Raw genomic sequence first — 24,237 nt, 5'->3', positions numbered from 1 at the left:
CCCTCCCACAAGTGTGTACTCCGAAAGAGTGTTTAGTGCCGCCGCTCACCTTGTCAGCAATCGGCGTACGAGGTTACTTCCAGAAAATGTGGAGAAGATGATGTTCATTAAAATGAATTATAATCAATTCCTCCATGGAGACATTCACCAGCAGCAATTGCCTCCACAAAGTACACAGGGAGCTGTGATGGTGGATTCCAGTGGGGACAAATTGATAATCTGTGAGGAGGGGGATGTACACGGTGATGAATCGGAGGATGATGATGAGGTGGACATCTTGCCTCTGTAGAGCCAGTTTGTGCAAGGAGAGATTAATTGCTTCTTTTTTGGTGGGGGTCCAAACCAACCCGTCATTTCAGTCACAGTCGTGTGGCAGACCCTGTCACTGAAATGATGGGTTGGTTAAAGTGTGCATGTCCTGTTTATACAACATAAGGGTGGGTTGGAGGGCCCAAGGACAATTCCATCTTGCACCTCTTTTTTCTTTCATTTTTCTTTGCGTCATGTGCTGTTTGGGGAGTGTTTTTTGGAAGGGCCATCCTGCGTGACACTGCAGTGCCACTCCTAGATGGGCCAGGTGTTTGTGTCGGCCACTAGGGTCACTTATCTTAGTCACACAGCTACCTCATTGCGCCTCTTTTTTTTCTTCTTTGCTTCATGTGCTGTTTGGGGAGTATTTTTTGGAAGGGCCATCCGGCCTGACACTGCAGTGCCACTCCTAGATGGGCCAGGTGTTTGTGTCGGCCACTAGGGTCGCTTAGCTTACTCACACAGCTACCTCATTGCGCCTCTTTTTTTCTTTGCGTCATGTGCTGTTTGGGGAGTGTTTTTGGAAGGGCCATCCTGCGTGACACTGCAGTGCCACTCCTAGATGGGCCAGGTGTTTGTGTCGGCCACTTGGGTCGCTGAGCTTAGTCATCCAGCGACCTCGGTGCAAATTTTAGGACTAAAAATAATATTGTGAGGTGTGAGGTGTTCAGAATAGACTGAAAATGAGTGGAAATTATGGTTATTGAGGTTAATAATACTTTGGGATCAAAATGACCCCCAAATTCTATGATTTAAGCTGTTTTTTAGGGTTTTTTGAAAAAAACACCCGAATCCAAAACACAACCGAATCCGACAAAAAAAATTCGGTGAGGTTTTGCCAAAACGCGTTCGAACCCAAAACACGGCCGCGGAACCGAACCCAAAACCAAAACACAAAACCCGAAAAATTTCCGGTGCACATCTCTAGTTTAAATGAGTCCCATGGTTTCAACAGTTTGTTGTAAAATGGTGTGGTATGATGTGGGGGTACAATGTATATGCCAGAAGCAGTCTTTACGGGGGGGGGGGGTCTGTATAGTAATTGGTAGATGAGAGGTTTACCTATTCATATCAGCAGACTTGAGGATTTATTTGAGTTAAGTCAGGTTATGACAGCTAGCTTTACTAGTACTGCTGTATTGTTGCCGGGCATTAAGTTGTATTTCATGTTGTATTTCATGCTTACCATGTTCCACCGTTAAAGTAAGTTGATGCAATGCTGTTAGATCCATTAGTACTGCTGCAGTTGCGGATTGCTATTTATGGTCATTATGTATTGTTGAGGTGTAACAATATTGACATTGTAATTGTAATACATTTTATGCTCAAACGCCATTACTCTGCTCTGAAGTTAGACCTGCTCAATTGTTTACCTACAGCTGCCTATGTCTGTTGTTTATTGTCTGTTACCATGGTGATGGGGAGCACGGCCGGGGGAAGCGACGTAGCGCAACGTCACTTCCGGCACGCTGGACGGGGCTGACCGCGAGCCATTCAACACAGGGTGATGCACTCTTTATAAGGTAAGACCTGTTTCATTGTTATTTTAGACCTGAGGAAAATGACTTCATAAACGTCATTGAAACGTTGTCTTTCATCATCTGCCTACAAAAGAGTTGTTATTGATTCAGTCACCAGGAGTGCCGCGTCCACTGCGTATATATATATATATATATATATATATACTAGGTGATTCATCGCGCCCTACGGGCGCTCTTTACACCGTCGTAAAGGGCTACGCCCCTGTGGGCTGAGGGATTGGTGGAGGGGGCAGGAGGTGTTGGACTTGTTGGAGTTGTGGGTGTGTGTGGCAGGGGGATTGGGGAGGGTATGTCCAAGGCTGCCATAGATGGTGAAGTACCACATGGGGTGTGTGGGTGGATGGTGAAGTGTATGGGGGGCTTTGTAGTGTTCATGGGAGGGGTGGAGAGTAGGGTAGGGAGAGGTTGATGGTTTTGTTGAGGTTTCGTGTGAGCTGCAGGGGTGGTGTATTAGCATAAGCTGTGTGTCAAGTATGGGGAGGTTAGATTGGTTAGGGATTGAGGATGTGTGTGTTAGGGAGTGTGAGGGTTGGCTTTGGATTGTTGATGGTGGTGAATGTAATGTGTTTGGTGTGGTGGTGTGTGTGACTGTTAGTAGGTTTGGCCTGTGGTCCTGTAAGATGCTGGGTAGGGTGAATGAGTGTGTATGGGCTGAACTGTGGATGGTGGCCGGTGACTGCGTATACAGGGGCAAGGGGTAAGGGATGGTGTAGTACTTGTTGCATTTGTTTGTGGGGTACAGGGGGACAGGGGTGGGTGTTGGAATGTGGCATTGGTGGGGGTGTTGCACATGGGGAGTGTGGTGGGATGATAGAGGGTATTTGGGGTAGGGTGCTGTAAGAAAGGGGGGGTGGGGAGTGGGTTAGGGGGATGGTGCATGGGGGAATGGTTGGGTGGTGTATGTGTGGACGGTGGGTGTTAGGTATGGGGTTAGCTTGTTTGGGGGATGTGCTTGTGAGGTGCAGATGATGTGGTGGAGGTGGGTGAGGTGGAGTTGCGGGTGGGGTTGTGTTGAGAGGTAGGGGTTTTTGGGTGGTGGTTGTGTTTTATGATGTAGGTAGCGATAGCATGCAGAGAGGGATGGTGTTGTGTGCGGTGCATGTGGAAGATGGTTTTATGTGAAAGGGTCGTGTAGATGGGGGTGATGTTTTAGAGTGGGTGGGTGGAAATGTGAGGTGTACATGATGTGAGTGGTGGAGGGTTTGCTATGGGGGGGATGGCAATTAGGGTGGGTGAAGGCAAAGTGTGTGTGTGTGTGAGGGAGGAAGGGCTGGTGGACAGGTAGGTTGAGAGGGGGTGCAGGGTGTGGCAAAGCCAAGTGCAAGGTGGTGTTGGTGGGGGGAGGGTGTGGGTGGTGGTGTATGTGGGTTAAGGTTAGGGGTAAAGTTTGTATATGATAGGTTTTGGGTGGTTTTGGGGTGCATTGTGTAGGGGGCTGAAGGGACTGTGGTCGGTGGAGTGTTTTGCGTTAAGGGGGTACATGGATTGGGTGGGCTGTCCCGAAGAAGCTGTGGTTGGTGGCTGAGCAGAGTAAGGCTGGATGGTGAATGTGGTCCGGTGACTGTATACTTTGGGCTAGGGGTGGGGGTTTGGGGAGGGGGCGTGCGATGTTGCACTTGGTGGAGTTGTAGGTGTGGGGATAAGGGGCGGTGGGCGAAGGTGCCATGGCTAAGGGATGTCTGCATAGGGCCATTTGTGTAGGGTCGTGTGGTGTGTGCATGGGAGGGTGGGTGGTGAGTAGGTTAGGGGGATGTGGAAGGGTGTGTTGAGGTGCAAGGTGCGGGGTTTTGCTGATAGGTGGTTGTTCGCTATTGGGCTTGGGTGGTAGATGGATGTGTTTGTGAGGCGTTGTGGTGTAATTGTAGTGGCGGGGTTTGTTGTGTGTTGTGGGTGTGAGAGGGTTGTGTTCATAGCTGTGAGGGTTACTGTTTGCAAAGTTGTTGTTGGTTGGTGGGGGTTTAGGGAGTATGATGAACTGTTGTTGTGGGATCTGGGGTGTGTTTGGAGGGTGCGTCTATTGTGTTTTTGTGGGAGCGTTGGGTGGAATGTTTATGTGTGTGGCAAGGTGAAGTGGATGTGGTGTTAGGGTGTTTGTTGGGGCAGAGGTGTGTTGTGTTAGCAGATGTTGGATTTGGAATTGGGGTATTAGTGGCTTTAGGCTATGGGGGTAGTGTTGTGGGGTAGCTGGTGTTTTGATGGTTTGACCTAATTAGTTGGGTGCAGAGGGAGGGAGGTGGGTGTGCGATAGGGTTAGGGTGGTGTGTGGCTGGATTGTGGAGGGTGTTGAAGGGAATGTGTGTGGTGGAGTGTTTTTTGTGAAGGGTACATAGTTTGGGGTGTGGTTTTTTTAAATGCTGTGGGTAATGATTTATGGTCCTTGGGCAAGTGTGTGGAGAGGGGTCACTGCCTGTATATGTTTTTGCGTAGGGGTGAGGGATGGGGGTGGTGATAGGAGGTGTAGTGTGGGAAGGAGTTGGGTGGCAGGGGGATGGCAGAGGGGGTTTGAAGTTAGCATGGGTGGAGGAGGGCCACATAGGATGGGTGGGTGGGTGGTGGAGGGTTTTTGTGGGGTTTGTGGTGTGTGCATGGGAGGGGAGGGGAGGGGGGTGGCAGGATTAGTCATATGGGTAAGGTTGTGCTGTGGTTGTGTTGGATGGGTGTTGTATTTGTGGTGGCTGGGTGGGCGGTATGGGTGTATTGAGGTTGTGGGATGGGCTTGCGGTGTGCGCGGTGGTGTTGGCCAGATGATTGCGTAGGTGTGGGTTTGTTTGTTAAATGTAGTATTTAGTGTGTTAGGGTTGTTTCCCCCAGTGGTGTAAAGGTGATGGGGGCAGGGGTGGTTGTTGCTGGGTGGTGGTGTAGCAAAGATGGGTAAGGTGTTTTGTGTGTGTGTGTGTTGGGGGGAGGGGAAAGGAAAGTGGAGGGTGCGTGCGTGTTATTAGGAGTGTGGATGGTGAGTGTGTGTGTGTGGAGGGGGGGAAGAGGAAAAAGGGGGGGGAGAGGGAGGGGAAAGGGCAGTGGAGGGTGCGTGCGTGTTGTTAGGAGTGTGGAGGGTGAGTGTGTGCGTGTGTGGGGGGGGAAGTGGAGGGTGCGGGCGTGTTGTTAGGAGTGTGGAGGATGAGTGTGTGTGTGTAAGGGGGGAGGTGAAAGTGAAGTGGAGGGTGCGGGCGGGCGTGTTGGTAGGAGTGTGGAGGGTGAGTGTGTGTGTATAGGGGGGGAGGGGAAAGGGAAGTGGAGGGTGCGTGCGTGTTGGTAGGAGTGTGGAGGGTGAGAGTGTGTGTGTTGGGGGGAGGGGAAAGTGAAGTGGAGGGTGCGTGTGCGTTGTTAGAAGTGTGGAGGGTGTGTGTGTGTGTGTAAGGTAGAAGTGGTTGCAGTGCATGTGGTGATAGGTGACAGCAAGGTTTAGATGGTGGCAAGCTGCGCTCTACTCTTTCTAGGCGTTAATACAAAGTAGCTGCTATTGGAAATATAGGGTTGTTAGGGGTACTTCTTTCCCTAAACAGTTTATGCACTATGAAAAGAAGAAAATTTCCAGCGCTTTTCTTTGTATGAACTCGGTAAAAAAATTCCTGATAGACAACTTTATAAATGTATGTTGTTTTTTTATATTTTTCCACAAACTGTAAACACTTCTTTCAATAAACAATTTAAAAATTATGCTTGTGATCACAAGAAATTATTATAAAATACCGGTACGTATATTTACCTCACATACACAATACATAAAACACACACACAAACATTTAGACACATATATCCATTATTGGTAACTGTTTCCGATTTATAAGGGAGTTGATACACTTTATAGCGATTTATTCTTCTCCCCTATCTGTTTATGGATTTTGCAATTTTCAATTATAGATAGGTTAAGACCATTGTTCCTGGTTTCTTTGTTTATATATCAGTGTAATTTGTATCACGCTTGCAGTCTATTTTAAAGACAGCTCCGGGAATAAAAGAAAAAACGTCCCGAGATGAAGCTACTGTCAGTTTAAAGTCTCCTTAGGTGATTGTGCAGTGCAATGCAATGTTAGTCTGCCGGCAGACCTTTTCCTCCGCTTACCGCGTCCTCCTCCTTGGTCCTGGGTTTCCCGTTCTCGGTGTCCGGCGTCAGGCGGGGATCTGCGGGCTCAGCGGCGATCAGTGTTCTCTACAATCTACGCGTTTCGCCTTACGGCTTCGTCAGGATGTTCGAGATGATCGATTGCATTGCGGGGCACTTTTTATCTCTGATGTAATCCGTCCTTAATTGACACCACTGTCTTAGATTATTGATTCATTGTCTACCAGATGGTTGATTCTTTGTTGCATTAGTTTAAATTACATTAGAAAGGTCCGTGCTTAATCCCCATCACCATCTTAGATGTTTAAATATTCAGCATGATATTCCATAAATATTCCGGAGGTAATTTAGTGTGGAGAATCTCATTAAATTAAAACAAAATTATTATAATAAAATATTATAATAAATTATAATAAAAATTGTAATGAATTATAATTAACAAAACATAGACATACAATATACATGACATAGACACACAATTAACATTAATCAGGTTTATTTGTTTGTTATTTATTTATATATGAAATGTTATATTAGGATAAATTATTTAAGACCTTTTAAAATATTTGTGATCTTGTGTGTTTAAAATACAGTAATTTTTCATTATCATTATTTTAAAAAATTATTATAGTAATAATCTCTCAATCTTTTAAGAAAGGTTTCAATTCGAAATCTAAGTTGAGTCCATTTGGGCTTAATGTTCCCAATTCATAGATGAGTTTAGTTTCTTCTTTTAACAGGAGATCTTCTAAATTTCCTCCCCTCCATGGTTGCTTTATCTGTTTAAGTCCCACAAATTGTAGTAGTGTAGGGTCTCCTCCATGGTATTTGTGAAAATGTGCCGGTATGTTGTGATCTTCTTTTTTGTTTTTAATATTGCACAGGTGTTCGTTGATTCTTATGGTTAGTTTCCTTGAGGTCTTCCCTATATACTGGAGACCACATGGGCAAGATAACATATAGATAACCCCTTTGGTGTGACATGTAATTTTGTCTCTGATCCTGTATGTTTTTTTGTTTGAATGGGCTGTAATTTCTGTTATTGCTTTATTGGATTTGGTACCTACTTTTTTGCATGCCGCACACGTTCTGCAATGATAAAAGCCTCTTGCGTTGTCATTCAACCAGGTCCCTTTTTCCCTTTTTTTGTTAGAAATGTGGCTTCTTACCAAGTTTGTTCTTATGGTCGGGGGTCTTCTGTATATAATTCTTGGTTTTTCTGGTATTAGTTCTTTTAAATCTTCATCGGTTTAGAGAATGTGCCAGTGCTTTTTCAAAATGGCTTCTAGAAATTTGCTCTGTGCGGAATATTCGGTTATAAAGTTTATGTTCTGTTCTGCGTTTTCTTCTTTTTTTCTAGTATTATATTCTAAAAGTTGGTTTCTCTTTAAGGTATCTATGTAGTGTTTATCTTTCTTAATTTTCTCTTTATCATAATGTTTTTCTTCAAATTTCTTTATTAAAATGTTGGATTGTTTTTCATATTCAGTTTTTTTGGAGCAGTTCCTCTTTATTCTGCGTAGTTGGCCTCTGGGGATGTTTGTCAGCCAATTAGGATGATGATTACTCCTAGCGTCCAGATAGTTATTGCAATCCACTGGTTTGGTGTAGTTTTTGGTTTCTATTTTTCCTTCTTCTATATAGATAGTGAGATCTAGGAAATTGATGGTGTTTTTACTGATTTCACTGGTAAATTCCAGGTTCTCTTTGTTGGTAGTTAGAGTGTTGATGAAATCTTCTAAATCTTTTGTATCACCATCCCATATGATCATCACGTCATCTATATATCTGGCCCACAATATTAGATTTTTCTCGTAGTTGTTGTTTTTCCATATCCGTTCTTTCTCCCATTGCGACAAAAATAAATCTGCATACGCCGGAGCGAATTTCGTCCCCATGGCAGTCCCTCTTTCTTGGCTGTAGAAATTCTCTTCAAACCAGAAGTAGTTATGTTTCAGAATAAATCTTATTCCACTCACTATAAACTCTATTTGTTCATGATGTATTCTTGAATCTTCCTCTAGGATCTTTTTGATATTGTCGCATCCTTGTTGGTGCTCGATGCATGTATAAAGAGATTTTATGTCACATGTTGCCATACAATAGGTATTTTTCCACTCCAGTTTCTGGAGTATGTTTAATACCTGCGTGGTGTCCTTGAGGTGACCTCGTTGTTGTGTTACAATCGGTTGTAATAACTGGTCTATGTATCCTGATAATTTAGCTGTTAGAGATCCAATTCCAGCCACTATCGGTCTTCCCGGTGGTTCTTGCTGATTCTTGTGCAGCTTCAGAAGGTGGTAAAATACCGGAATCTTTGAATACTTTGGATATAGATATTCATATTCACTATTCGTCAAGATCTTTTTTTCTAAGCCTGTTTTCAACAATTCAACCAATTCCAACTTATATTGGTTGGTAGGGTCTTTGTTCAGTATTTTGTACGTTAATGGATCACTCAGTAATTTTTTGCCTTCTGCAATATATTTCTCCTTATCCATGATACATATTCCACCGCCTTTATCGGCTTGTTTTATAACAATTTCTTTATTCTTTGTTAGTGTGCTCAGAGCCTTTTTTTCCGCAACAGTTAGGTTGTTTTTCATGTTCTTACATTTTTGTTTATGTGTATGGATCTTTGTTTCTTTCATCTTTTTCAGGTCTCTTTCAACTAATTTTTGAAATGTCACCAGTTGGGATCCTTTTAGATATTGAGGGTAAAAGGTAGATTTTTCCTTTAGGTTGGTATGTTCAAAAACATCTTCTTCCAATATTTTTTGAGGTATATCTGTCTCAGTTTTCTCTTTCTCTTTCCTACTAAAGAATTTTTTTAGAGTTAGTTTCCTCATAAATTTTTCCAAATCGATGAATGTTTCAAATTCTTTTAGGTCATTGGTTGGGGCAAATTTTAAGCCTTTTGTGAGAATTTTTATTTCTGCATTTGTCAATTTGTGTTATAAAACAAGCCGATAAAGGCGGTGGAATATGTATCATGGATAAGGAGAAAATATATTGCAGAAGGCAAAAAGGCAGAAGGCAAAAAATTACTGAGTGATCCATTAACCTACAAAATATTGAACAAAGACCCTACCAACCAATATAAGTTGGAATTGGTTGAATTGTTGAAAACAGGCTTAGAAAAAAAGATCTTGACGAATAGTGAATATGAATATCTATATCCAAAGTATTCAAAGATTCCGGTATTTTACCACCTTCCGAAGCTGCACAAGAATCAGCAAGAACCACCGGGAAGACCGATAGTGGCTGGAATTGGATCTCTAACAGCTAAATTATCAGGATACATAGACCAGTTATTACAACCGATTGTAACACAACAACGAGGTCACCTCAAGGACACCACGCAGGTATTAAACATACTCCAGAAACTGGAGTGGAAAAATACCTATTGTATGGCAACATGTGACATAAAATCTCTTTATACATGCATCGAGCACCAACAAGGATGCAACAATATCAAAAAGATCCTAGAGGAAGATTCAAGAATACATCATGAACAAATAGAGTTTATAGTGAGTGGAATAAGATTTATTCTGAAACATAACTACTTCTGGTTTGAAGAGAATTTCTACAGCCAAGAAAGAGGGACTGCCATGGGGACGAAATTCGCTCCGGCGTATGCAAATTTATTTTTGTCGCAATGGGAGAAAGAACGGATATGGAAAAACAACAACTACGAGAAAAATCTAATATTGTGGGCCAGATATATAGATGACGTGATGATCATTTGGGATGGTGAAACAAAAGATTTAGAAGATTTCATCAACACTCTAAATACCAACAAAGAGAACCTGGAATTTACCAGTGAAATCAGTAAAAACACCATCAATTTCCTAGATCTCACTATCTATATAGAAGAAGGAAAAATAGAAACCAAAAACTACACCAAACCAGTGGATTGCAATAACTATCTGGACGCTAGGAGTAATCATCATCCTAATTGGCTGACAAACATCCCCAGAGGCCAACTACGCAGAATAAAGAGGAACTGCTCCAAAAAAACTGAATATGAAAAACAATCCAACATTTTAATAAAGAAATTTGAAGAAAAACATTATGATAAAGAGAAAATTAAGAAAGATAAACACTACATAGATACCTTAAAGAGAAACCAACTTTTAGAATATAATACTAGAAAAAAAGAAGAAAATGCAGAACAGAACATAAACTTTATAACCGAATATTCTGCACAGAGCAAATTTCTAGAAGCCATTTTGAAAAAGCACTGGCACATTCTCCAAACCGATGAAGATTTAAAAGAACTAATACCAGAAAAACCAAGAATTATATACAGAAGACCCCCGACCATAAGAACAAACTTGGTAAGAAGCCACATTTCTAACAAAAAAAGGGAAAAAGGGACCTGGTTGAATGACAACGCAAGAGGCTTTTATCATTGCAGAACGTGCGCGGCATGCAAAAAAGTAGGTAACAAATCCAATAAAGCAATAACAGAAATTACAGCCCATTCAAACAAAAAAACATACAGGATCAGAGACAAAATTACATGTCACACCAAAGGGGTTATCTATATGTTATCTTGCCCATGTGGTCTCCAGTATATAGGGAAGACCTCAAGGAAACTAACCATAAGAATCAACGAACACCTGTGCAATATTAAAAACAAAAAAGAAGATCACAGCGTACCGGCACATTTTCACAAATACCATGGAGGATACCCTACACTACTACAATTTGTGGGACTTAAACAGATAAAGCAACCATGGAGGGGAGGAAATTTAGAAGATCTCCTGTTAAAAGAAGAAACTAAACTCATCTATGAATTGGGAACATTAAGCCCAAATGGACTCAACTTAGAATTCGAATTGAAACCTTTCTTAAAAGTTTGAGAGATTATTACTATAATAATTTTTTAAAATAATGAAAAATTACTGTATTTTAAGCACACAAGATCACAAATATTTGAAAAGGTCTTAAATAATTTATCCTAATATAACATTTCGTATATAAATAAATAACAAACAAATAAACCTGATTAATGATAATTGTGTGTCTATGTCATGTCTATTGTATGTCTATGTTTTGTTAATTATAATTCATTACAATTTTTATTATAATTTATTATAATATTTTATTATAATAATTGTGTTTTAATTTAATGAAATTCTCCACACTAAATTACCTCCGGAATATTTATGGAATATCATGCTGAATATTTAAACATCTAAGATGGTGATGGGGATTAAGCACGGACCTTTCTAATGTAATTTAAACTAATGCAACAAAGAATCAACCATCCGGTAGACAATGAATCAATAATCTAAGACAGCGGTGTCAATTAAGGACGGATTACATCAGAGATAAAAAGTGCCCCGCAATGCAATCGATCATCTCGAACACCCTGACGAAGCCATAAGGCGAAACGCGTATATTGTAGAGAACACTGATCGCCGCTGAGCCCGCAGATCCCCGCCTGACGCCGGACACCGAGAACGGGAAACCCAGGACCAAGGAGGAGGACGAGGTAAGCGGAGGAAAAGGTCTGCCGGCAGACTAACATTGCATTGCACTGCACAATCACCTAAGGAGACTTTAAACTGACAGTAGCTTCATCTCGGGACGTTTTTTCTTTTATTCCCGGAGCTGTCTTTAAAATAGACTGCAAGCGTGATACAAATTACACTGATATATAAACAAAGAAACCAGGAACAATGGTCTTAACCTATCATAATTGAAAACTGCAAAATCCATAAACAGATAGGGGAGAAGAATAAATCGCTATAAAGTGTATCAACTCCCTTAAAAATCGGAAACAGTTACCAATAATGGATATATGTGTCTAAATGTTTGTGTGTGTGTTTTATGTATTGTGTATGTGAGGTAAATATACGTACCGGTATTTTATAATAATTTCTTGTGATCACAAGCATAATTTTTAAATTGTTTATTTAAAGAAGTGTTTACAGTTTGTGGAAAAAAATAAAAAAACAACATACATTTATAAAGTTGTCTATAAGGAATTTTTTTACCGAGTTCATACAAAGAAAAGCGCTGGAAATTTTCTTCTTTTCATGTGGTGATAGGTGTTGGTATATGTGGGGCCATGAGGCTGCTACTTGTTTCCCCCCTTGTGATGGACGGGGTGCATGTGGTGCGATGGGTGATATGGGGGGCACGCCGTATGTGAGTGGGTGGGTGAGGGCGCTGTCTGCACAACACGGAGTAACAGTAACACTGCCCATAGCTGTACATGCGGCATCACCCTGACAGCACGCCGCACCTGACTCTGTACCAGCGTTATCTCTGTCGCTGCTGCTGGCTCGGACCCGACGACCCCGCTGGATGTTTGGAAACAGACATATTCGTGGGGTCGGAGGTGCGGCGTGCTGTCAGGGTGATGCCGCATTTACAGCTATGGCCAGTGTTACTGTTATACTCCGTGCTGCGGACGGCGGGTCCCAGGCAGCGTGTCAGTGGCTGCATGTGGGAACAGGCGACGGGCTGGTGCGGAGGGAGGGGTGTGGGGTGCAGGAGTGTCAGTGGGCTCCCGGGCAGTGTGTCCCGTCTGTGCCATCGGTGGCTGGATGCTCTGCTCCCCCCACCGCCGGCCCCGATTCCCAGGTCACACAGCCGCAGCGGGCTCTGCTCCCCCCACCGCCGGCCCTGGGTCACACAGCCGCAGCGGCCTCCGCTCCCCCCACCACCGGCCCTGTTCCCCGGGTCATACAGCCGCAGCGGGCTCTGCTCCCAGTCATCTCCCCCCCATAATATAAGGCATCCCCCCCCCTATAATATAAGCATCCCCCTCCCCCCCTTCTTTCCCCACAATATCAGCCATCCCGTTCTCTCTCTCCCCCCCCCCCCTGCAATATCAGCCTTCCTCCCAAGGGGCGCTGCTGCTGGCTCGTATATAAGCCACATATATTATTGTGTGGTTGATGGTGGTGAGGGCTGCGGGTGGTTGGGGAGGGTGTTGGTTGAAGGTTGCGCTGGGTGATGCAGGAGTGGCGAGAGCCCTGTCACCCACAGCCAGACAGGTGCGGGTGACGGGGCTGGTGAAGTGCAGAGGGAGCTGGCGTTGTCGTGAGGGAGGCTGGCGGGTCAGTGTCGGGCGGCTCCTGCAGACAGTGTATGCAGCGAAAGCGGGGAGGGAGGGAGTGGAGTGTGCGGGCGATGTGTGCGGGCTGGGTGTTAGCCGTGAGTGTGTGGCCGCGGCGCGGCTACAATCTTATAGATGGTAGGGGGGTTATCGGCGGCCTTGGTTGTGGTTGTGTGTCCCGCCGTGGTGGGGAAGGTGGGTGTGTTATGTGGTGGTGGGTGTTTGCAGGGGAGGTGTGGGGTGAGGCTGTGTGGGTGTCCATGTTTACCTGGCAGTGTGGGGCGTCAGTGCGCTGCTGGCTTGTGGCGGGGAATGGTTTGTGGAATCTCTGGCTGGTGGTCCCTTCTGCTAGTGGTGTGTGGTGTGCTGACACTGGGACAGGCCAGGAGCTGCTAAGTCCGCCCAGATCTGTGACTCCACCCAGCGTTAGAAATGCAGGCACAGAGTCACAGGGCTAATATATAGGAGATATATATATATATAGGAAGATATAGGCGCCAATGTATACAGATTATGTGAGTGAGAAAACACAGATCTTTACACACTCCTCATTCTTTCTATGAGTGGCAGTTTACCACAATAGATTGTGTGTTAATGAGACACACAAATAATTGTAGAATAATAAGTTGAAGTGATAAAAGTGACAAACGATAGGTATAAAACATACAAGAGAGAAAGCGTAAGTAGGTTTATCTGCCCATCATAGGGGTCCAGAAGGCATAGGTCCCAACACGTTTCGTCTTAGTTGTGGACTTCATCAAGGGGCTATATATATATATATATATATATACTAGAGATGTGCACTTGAAATTTTTCGGGTTTTGTGTTTTGGTTTTGGGTTCGGTTCCGCGGCCGTGTTTTGGGTTCGACCGCGTTTTGGCAAAACCTCACCGAATTTTTTTTGTCGGATTCGGGTGTGTTTTGGATTCGGGTGTTTTTTTCAAAAAACACTAAAAAACAACTTAAATCATAGAATTTGGGGGTCATTTTGATCCCAAAGTATTATTAACCTCAAAAACCATAATTTCCACTCATTTTCAGTCTATTCTGAATACCTCACACCTCACAATATTATTTTTAGTCCTAAAATTTGCACGAGGTCGCTGGATGACTAAGCTAAGCGACCCTAGTGGCCGACACAAACACCTGGCCCATCTAGGAGTGGCACTGCAGTGTCACGCAGGATGACCCTTCCAAAAAACACTCCCCAAACAGCACATGACGCAAAGAAAAAAAGAGGCGCAATGAGGTAGCTGTGTGAGTAAGATAAGCGACCCTAGTGGCCGACACAAACACCTGGCCCATCTAAAAGTGGCACTGCAGTGTCACGCAGGATGGCCCTTCCAAAAAACACTCCCCAAACAGCACATGACGCAAAGAAAAAAAGAGGCGCAATGAGGTAGCTGTGTGAGTAAGATAAGCGACCCTAGTGGCCGACACAAACACCTGGCCCATCTAGGAGTGGCACTGCAGTGTCACGCAGGATGGCCCTTACAAAAAACACTCCCCAAACAGCACATGACGCAAAGAAAAAAAGAGGCGCAATGAGGTAGCTGTGTGAGTAAGATAAGCGACCCTAGTGGCCGACACAAACACCTGGCCCATCTAGGAGTGGCACTGCAGTGTCACGCAGGATGGCCCTTCCAAAAAACACTCCCCAAACAGCACATGACGCAAAGAAAAAAAGAGGCGCAATGAGGTAGCTGTGTGAGTAAGATAAGCGACCCTAGTGGCCGACACAAACACCTGGCCCATCTAGGAGTGGCACTGCAGTGTCACGCAGGGTGGCCCTTCCAAAAAACACTCCCCAAACAGCACATGACGCAAAGAAAAAAAGAGACGCAATGAGGTAGCTGTGTGAGTAAGATAAGCGACCCTAGTGGCCGACACAAACACCGGGCCCATCTAGGAGTGGCACTGCAGTGTCACGCAGGATGGCCCTTCCAAAAAACACTCCCCAAACAGCACATGACGCAAAGAAAAAAAGAGGCGCAATGAGGTAGCTGTGTGAGTAAGATAAGCGACCCTAGTGGCCGACACAAACACCTGGCCCATCTAGGAGTGGCACTGCAGTGTCACGCAGGATGGCCCTTCCAAAAACCACTCCCCAAACAGCACATGACGCAAAGAAAAAGAGGCGCAATGAGGTAGCTGTGTGAGCAAGATAAGCGACCCTAGTGGCCGACACAAACACCTGGCCCATCTAGAAGTGGCACTGCAGTGTCACGCAGGATGGCCCTTCCAAAAAACACTCCCCAAACAGCACATGACGCAAAGAAAAAAAGAGGCGCAATGAGGTAGCTGTGTGAGTAAGATAAGCGACCCTAGTGGCCGACACAAACACCTGGCCCATCTAGGAGTGGCACTGCAGTGTCACGCAGGATGGCCCTTCCAAAAAACACTCCCCAAACAGCACATGACGCAAAGAAAAAAAGAGGCGCAATGAGGTAGCTGTGTGAGTAAGATAAGCGACCCTAGTGGCCGACACAAACACCTGGCCCATCTAGGAGTGGCACTGCAGTGTCACGCAGGATGGCCCTTCCAAAAAACACTCCCCAAACAGCACATGACGCAAAGAAAAAAAGAGGCGCAATGAGGTAGCTGTGTGAGTAAGATAAGTGACCCTAGTGGCCGACACAAACACCTGGCCCATCTAGGAGTGTCACTGCAGTGTCACGCAGGATGGCCCTTCCAAAAAACACTCCCCAAACAGCACATGACGCAAAGAAAAAAAGAGGCGCAATGAGGTAGCTGTGTGAGTAAGATAAGCGACCCTAGTGGCCGACACAAACACCGGGCCCATCTAGGAGTGGCACTGCAGTGTCACGCAGGATGGCCCTTCAAAAAAATACTCCACAAACAGCACATGACGCAAAGAAAAATTAAAGAAAAAAGAGGTGCAAGATGGAATTGTCCTTGGGCCCTCCCACCCACCCTTATGTTGTATAAACAGGACATGCACACTTTAACCAACCCATCATTTCAGTGACAGGGTCTGCCACACGACTGTGACTGAAATGACGGGTTGGTTTGGACCCCCACCAAAAAAGAAGCAATTAATCTCTCCTTGCACAAACTGGCTCTACAGAGGCAAGATGTCCACCTCATCATCATCCTCCGATATATCACCGTGTACATCCCCCTCCTCACAGATTATCAATTCGTCCCCACTGGAATCCACCATCTCAGCTCCCTGTGTACTTTGTGGAGGCAATTGCTGCTGGTGAATGTCTCCACGGAGGAATTGATTATAATTCATTTTAATGAACATCATCTCCACATTTTCTGGAAGTAACCTCGTACGCCGATTGCTGACAAGGTGAGCGGCGGCACTAAACACTCTTTCGGAGTACACACTTGTGGGAGGGCAACTTAGGTAGAATAAAGCCAGTTTGTGCAAGGGCCTCCAAATTGCCTCTTTTTCCTGCCAGTATAAGTACGGACTGTGTGACGTGCCTACTTGGATGCGGTCACTCATATAATCCTCCACCATTCTTTCAATGGGGAGAGAATCATATGCAGTGACAGTAGACGACATGTCCGTAATCGTTGTCAGGTCCTTCAGTCCGGACCAGATGTCAGCATCAGCAGTCGCTCCAGACTGCCCTGCATCACCGCCAGCGGGTGGGCTCGGAATTCTGAGCCTTTTCCTCGCACCCCCAGTTGCGGGAGAATGTGAAGGAGGAGATGTTGACAGGTCGCGTTCCGCTTGACTTGACAATTTTCTCACCAGCAGGTCTTTGAACCCCAGCAGACTTGTGTCTGCCGGAAAGAGAGATCCAAGGTAGGTTTTAAATCTAGGATCGAGCACGGTGGCCAAAATGTAGTGCTCTGATTTCAACAGATTGACCACCCGTGAATCCTTGTTAAGCGAATTAAGGGCTCCATCCACAAGTCCCACATGCCTAGCGGATTCGCTCCGTGTTAGCTCCTCCTTCAATGTCTCCAGCTTCTTCTGCAAAAGCCTGATGAGGGGAATGACCTGACTCAGGCTGGCAGTGTCTGAACTGACTTCACGTGTGGCAAGTTCAAAGGGCATCAGAACCTTGCACAACGTTGAAATCATTCTCCACTGCGCTTGAGACAGGTGCATTCCACCTCCTATATCGTGCTCAATTGTATAGGCTTGAATGGCCTTTTGCTGCTCCTCCAACCTCTGAAGCATATATAGGGTTGAATTCCACCTCGTTACCACTTCTTGCTTCAGATGATGGCAGGGCAGGTTCAGGCGTTTTTGGTGTTGCTCCAGTCTTCTGTACGTGGTGCCTGTACGCCGAAAGTGTCCCGCAATTCTTCTGGCCACCGACAGCATCTCTTGCACGCCCCTGTCGTTTTTTAAAAAATTCTGCACCACCAAATTCAAGGTATGTGCAAAACATGGGACGTGCTGGAATTTGCCCATATTTAATGCACACACAATATTGCTGGCGTTGTCCGATGCCACAAATCCACAGGAGAGTCCAATTGGGGTAAGCCATTCCGCGATGATCTTCCTCAGTTGCCGTAAGAGGTTTTCAGCTGTGTGCGTATTCTGGAAACCGGTGATACAAAGCGTAGCCTGCCTAGGAAAGAGTTGGCGTTTGCGAGATGCTGCTACTGGTGCCGCCGCTGCTGTTCTTGCGGCGGGAGTCCATACATCTACCCAGTGGGCTGTCACAGTCATATAGTCCTGACCCTGCCCTGCTCCACTTGTCCACATGTCCGTGGTTAAGTGGACATTGGGTACAACTGCATTTTTTAGGACACTGGTGAGTCTTTTTCTGACGTCCGTGTACATTCTCGGTATCGCCTGCCTAGAGAAGTGGAACCTAGATGGTATTTGGTAACAGGGGCACACTACCTCAAGAAATTGTCTAGTTCCCTGTGAACTAACGGCGGATACCGGACGCACGTCTAACACCAACATAGTTGTCAAGGCCTCAGTTATCCGCTTTGCAACAGGATGACTGCTGTGATATTTCATCTTCCTCGCAAAGGACTGTTGGACAGTCAATTGCTTACTGGAAGTAGTACAAGTGGGCTTACGACTTCCCCTCTGGGATGACCATCGACTCCCAGCAGCAACAACAGCAGCGCCAGCAGCAGTAGGCATTACACGCAAGGATGCATCGGAGGAATCCCAGGCAGGAGAGGAATCGTCAGAATTGCCAGTGACATGGCCTGCAGGACTATTGGCATTCCTGGGGAAGGAGGAAATTGACACTGAGGGAGTTGGTGGGGTGGTTTGCGTGAGCTTGGTTACAAGAGGAAGGGATTTACTGGTCAGTGGACTGCTTCCGCTGTCACCCAAAGTTTTTGAACTTGTCACTGACTTATTATGAATGCGCTGCAGGTGACGTATAAGGGAGGATGTTCCGAGGTGGTTAACGTCCTTACCCCTACTTATTACAGCTTGACAAAGGCAACACACGGCTTGACACCTGTTGTCCGCATTTCTGTTGAAATACTTCCACACCGAAGAGCTGATTTTTTTGGTATTTTCACCAGGCATGTCAATGGCCATATTCCTCCCACGGACAACAGGTGTCTCCCCGGGTGCCTGACTTAAACAAACCACCTCACCATCAGAATCCTCCTGGTCAATTTCCTCCCCAGCGCCAGCAACACCCATATCCTCCTCATCCTGGTGTACTTCAACACTGACATCTTCAATCTGACTATCAGGAACTGGACTGCGGGTGCTCCTTCCAGCACTTGCAGGGGGCGTGCAAATGGTGGAAGGCGCATGCTCTTCACGTCCAGTGTTGGGAAGGTCAGGCATCGCAACCGACACAATTGGACTCTCCTTGTGGATTTGGGATTTCGAAGAACGCACAGTTCTTTGCTGTGCTACTGCTTTTGCCAGCTTGAGTCTTTTCATTTTTCTAGCGAGAGGCTGAGTGCTTCCATCCTCATGTGAAGCTGAACCACTAGCCATGAACATAGGCCAGGGCCTCAGCCGTTCCTTGCCACTCCGTGTGGTAAATGGCATATTGGCAAGTTTACGCTTCTCCTCCGACAATTTTATTTTAGATTTTGGAGTCCTTTTTTTACTGATATTTGGTGTTTTGGATTTGACATGCTCTGTACTATGACATTGGGCATCGGCCTTGGCAGACGACGTTGCTGGCATTTCATCGTCTCGGCCATGACTAGTGGCAGCAGCTTCAGCACGAGGTGGAAGTGGATCTTGATCTTTCCCTAATTTTGGAACCTCAACATTTTTGTTCTCCATATTTTAATAGGCACAACTAAAAGGCACCTCAGGTAAACAATGGAGATGGATGGATACTAGTATACTTATGGATGGACGAGCGACTGCCGACACAGAGGTAGCTACAGCCGTGGACTACCGTACTGTGTCTGCTGCTAATATAGACTGGATGATAATGAGATGAAATTAATATATATATATATATAATATCACTAGTACTGCAGCCGGACAGGTATATATATTTATTATGTAATGACTGATGACGGACCTGCTGGACACTGTCAGCTCAGCAGCACCGCAGACTGCTACAGTAAGCTACTATAGTAATATGTATAAAGAAGAAGAAAAAAAAAACCACGGGTAGGTGGTATACAATTATGGATGGACGAGCGACTGTCGACACAGAGGTAGCTACAGCCGTGGACTACCGTACTGTGTCTGCTGCTAATATAGACTGGATGATAATGAGATGAAATCAATATATATATATATATATATAATATCACTAGTACTGCAGCCGGACAGGTATATATATTTATTATGTAATGACTGATGACGGACCTGCTGGACACTGTCAGCTCAGCAGCACCGCAGACTGCTACAGTAAGCTACTATAGTAGTATGTATAAAGAAGAAAGAAAGAAAAAAAAACCACGGGTAGGTGGTATACAATTATGGATGGACGAGCGACTGCCGACACAGAGGTAGCTACAGCCGTCGACTACCGTACTGTGTCTGCTGCTAATATAGACTGGATGATAATGAGATGAAATTAATATATATATATATAATATCACTAGTACTGCAGCCGGACAGGTATATATATTTATTATGTAATGACTGATGACGGACCTGCTGGACACTGTCAGCTCAGCAGCACCGCAGACTGCTACAGTAAGCTACTATAGTAGTATGTATAAAGAAGAAAGAAAAAAAAAACCACGGGTAGGTGGTATACAATATTATATATATATTATATACAATTATATATATATATATATATATATTAAACTGGTGGTGATTAATTAAACTGGTGGTCAGGTCACTGGTCACACTATCAGCAACTTGCAAGTAGTACTCCTAAGCAGACAATCACAATATATACTGGTGGTCAGTGTGGTCACAATGGCAGTGTGGCACTCTGGCAGCAAAAGTGTGCACTGTACATTAAAATATGTACTCCTGCTCTCAGACTCTAACTGCTCCCCACTGTCAGTGTCTCCCCCACAAGTCAGATATACAGTCACACTATCTATCACTTCAGCAAGTAGTAGTACTCCTCCTAATGCTCCCCAAAATTACTACTGTGTCTCTCTCTACTCTAGTCTCACTCTCTTCTCTATAAACGGAGAGGACGCCAGCCACGTCCTCTCCCTATGAATCTCAATGCACGTGTGAAAATGGCGGCGACGCGCGGCTCCTTATATAGAATCCGAGTCTCGCGATAGAATCCGAGCCTCGCGAGAATCCGACAGCGGGATGATGACGTTCGGGCGCGCTCGGGTTAACCGAGCAAGGCGGGAAGATCCGAGTCGCTCGGCCCCGTGTAAAAAAAAATGAAGTTCGGGCGGGTTCGGATTCCGAGGAACCGAACCCGCTCATCTCTAATATATACTAGGTTCTTCACACCGTCACAGGAGGCTACGCCCCCTTAACCCCTGCACGCCTCTCTGGGGTTTAATATTTGTATTCTATGGAGTATTACCTGAGAGCTGTTTGAAGCCAATTTGGACCCCAGTGGGAGTCTTAAAAATGCTTACCCCCACTGACATCAAAAAAATTGCCCCTCCCCCAGATAAAAAAACTAAACTTTTGTGTGCGCCCGGCAAGGTGGAGTGGCCTTGTTAAAATGTGCGTGACTTCTGTAAAATGGGCGTGTGAAAAGATGACCTCATACCCCAGTTTGTGCCCCTGCACTGACAGATCACCAACACCACAGGGGAAAAAAATAATTCCACCATAATAAGCCAAACACAATAATGACCCCTGCACCATATTATGGCACACACCGCAATGGCCTTGATACATTAAATCTCCATTTTACATATTACGGCAGGCAAGAGTCCCTATTTTACACATTACGGCAGGCAAGAGTCCCATTTTACACAGTACGGCAGGCAAGTGTCCCAATTTTAAACATTGCGGCAGGCAAGAGTCCCCATTTTACACAGTACGGCAGGCACATGTCCCCATTGTACACAGTACGGCAGGCACGTGTCCCCATTGTACACAGTACGGCAGGCACGTGTCCCCATTGTACACAGTACGGCAGGCATGCGTCGCCATTTTACACATTACGGCAGGCACGTGTCCCCATTGTACACAGTACGGCAGGCACGTGTCCCCATTGTACACAGTACGGCAGGCATGTGTCCCCATTTTACACATTACGACAGGCAAGAGTCCCCATTTAACACATAACGGCATGCAAGTGTCTCCATTTTACAAATTATGGCAGGCAAGAGTCCCCAGTTTACACATTACGGCAGGCAAGAGTCACAATTTTTCACATGACGGGAGTCACTTGTCCCCATGTGACACATTACGGCAGGCACATGTCCCCATTTGACACAGTACGGCAGGCACGTGTCCCCATTTTACACAGTACGGCAGGCACGTGTCCCCATTTTACACAGTACGGAAGGCACGTGTCACCATTTTATACAGTACGGCAGCCACGTGTCACCATTTTACACAGTACGGAAGGCACGTGTCACCATTTTACACAGTACGGCAGGCACGTGTCCCCATGTTTCACAGTACAGCAGGCAAGTGTCCCCATTTTACACATTACGACAGGCCCGTGTAGCAATTTGACACATTACGGCAGGCAAGAATTCCCATTTTACACCTTACTGCAGGCAAGTGTCCCCATTTTACACATTCCGGCACACAAGAGTCCTGATTTTACACATTACGGCAGGCAAGAGTCCCCATCTTACACATTACGGCAGGCAAGAGTCCCCATTTTGCACATGATGGGAGGAACGTGTCCCCATTTTAAACATTATGGCAGGCACAGTCCCGTGCTACAAAGAAAGAGAGAGAGAAAGTTATACTTACATTTGTACTGCAGCGGCATCCGCCGGCCAGAAGTTCTCTTTCATCCCACTTCCGGCTCACTGTTCGGCCTGCGCCGGGCTGCCTCTCCCTCCGTGTGCCAGGTGGCTCCCCCTCCTCCCTGTCATCAGTACTCCGCTCGGGGGTGCAGTTTGATGGAATGATGCGTTTGCTTTGCAGGGGCAAACGCAGGATTTACTCAGGGGGGTTTTCGTCTGTGTTTGCATATATAATACATACAGTATGTATTATAAAAGAAAAAAAAAGAAATATATATATATATATATATATATATATAAACAAATGGTGCGTCACTCCAAAGAAAAATTTTCACTGCGGCTCCAGCTATAATATCAACGTTTCAATGCTGTTTATTAAAGTGGCAATTTCATCAATGCCACTTTAATAAACGGCATTGAAACGTTGAGGGCACCCAGCATTTTACTTATCTATGTGGCTGTGCAGGACATATGCATGTATGTATACCATATATTTATTTCTTTTTATTTTCTTTACACACAGCACACACACACACACACACACACACACACACACACACTCACAAGCAAACACGTACACAAGCGCACACACAAACATACATACATAAACATACACACACAAACTTCAACCTTACATTTTATACATACCAGGCAGGGGCTTAGAGAGCAGGCGGGCGGCACTATGAGGATGAAGGGAGCTGCTGTGGTCGAGTATGCGCAGCCAGCAGCTCCCTCCAAGCTTTCTCTGTGCAGAGAGCTACGGAGCTCTCTGATACTGCAGCTCTGCGATCGCGAATGCAGTTGCGGCTTTTATTGAGACGGAGACACAGCTGACTCCGTCTCTAAAATTACATGTTCGGCTCAGGGGGGGGGGGTTTCCGGGTACTTGGAAACCCCCCCTGTGTGCACCACTGGCGTTGTGACCAAGCGGAATAGTAATGATGGGGAGGAGGGGGAGCACAAACAGAGTGACCTAGAGCTGCAGCGGGCGCCCCATGCGAGTGCCCACCGCGCCCACCACAAGAAACGGTTGTGTATTATCTGCATTCCTAGTTCTGTTAATGGTTAAATATTGCCAGACGAAAGGGCGTCTGATGGTGAAAGGGGTGGGGGAGTGGGAGCCGTGGATGGGGGAGGGGGTCCAGAGGCGGTGTGGGAGGGGCAGGTGCGGGTCTGTCGCAGATAGGGGAGGGGTTCCGGAAGTGCTGCGGGTGTAGAAGGGGCGGGGGTCCCGCTGGTGGTTTATGGGGTCTGGAGGTGCTGCGGGTGGGGGAGGGCCAGCGGTGCAGCAGATGGGGGAGGGGGTCCAGAGGTGCTGCAGGTGGTGGAGGGGCGGGTGCTGGTGGGTGGGGGGGACAGGGGGTCAGGAGGTATGGAGGGTGGGGGAGGGGTGGGTGCAACGGATGAGGAAGGGGGTCCATGGGTAATGCAGGTGGGGGAGGGGCGGGTGTGTGGGTGCCACGGGTGGGGAGGGGCAGGTGCTGGTGTGTGTGTCTGTGTGGGGGTAGGGGGTCCGGAGGAGTCGCGGGATGGAGCTGCCGATGAGGGTGGCGGTCCGGGGGCGCTGTGGGTGCGTGGTTGGGGAAGGGGCGGGTGCATTGGTGGGGGAGAGTCGGGTGTGGTGCGGGCTGGGGGAGCAATAAGCCCCGTATGTAAGGGGTGGGGGGGGGGGAGAGAATGTGGATGTACTGTAATCTCTCCTGTCAGGGGTTACACATTGGCGGGGGCGGGATCAATCTGAATAAGGCACCAGTTTGATGGACGGTCTCGCTCTCCATCGGCGGGGGTGGGATCAATCTGAATAATGCACCGGTTTGCTAGCCAATGAGAGCTTGCGGGCCGGCAGGGGCGGCTCGTGATTGGCTGTGGGTCGGCAAGCTGAGATTGGCTAAGGAACGTGCGCCTCATTTCAGATAGACCCCGCCATCCGCTGCTGGAGAGTGAGACTGGGCATCAAAGAGAATTGAGGTGCAGGAGAGGCGCTGCGCTATGCT

Source organism: Pseudophryne corroboree, chromosome 3, assembly GCF_028390025.1.
Source record: "Pseudophryne corroboree isolate aPseCor3 chromosome 3, aPseCor3.hap2, whole genome shotgun sequence".
Classification (NCBI taxonomy): Eukaryota; Metazoa; Chordata; class Amphibia; order Anura; family Myobatrachidae; genus Pseudophryne; species Pseudophryne corroboree.
Note: the sequence above shows the minus strand (reverse complement) of the source record.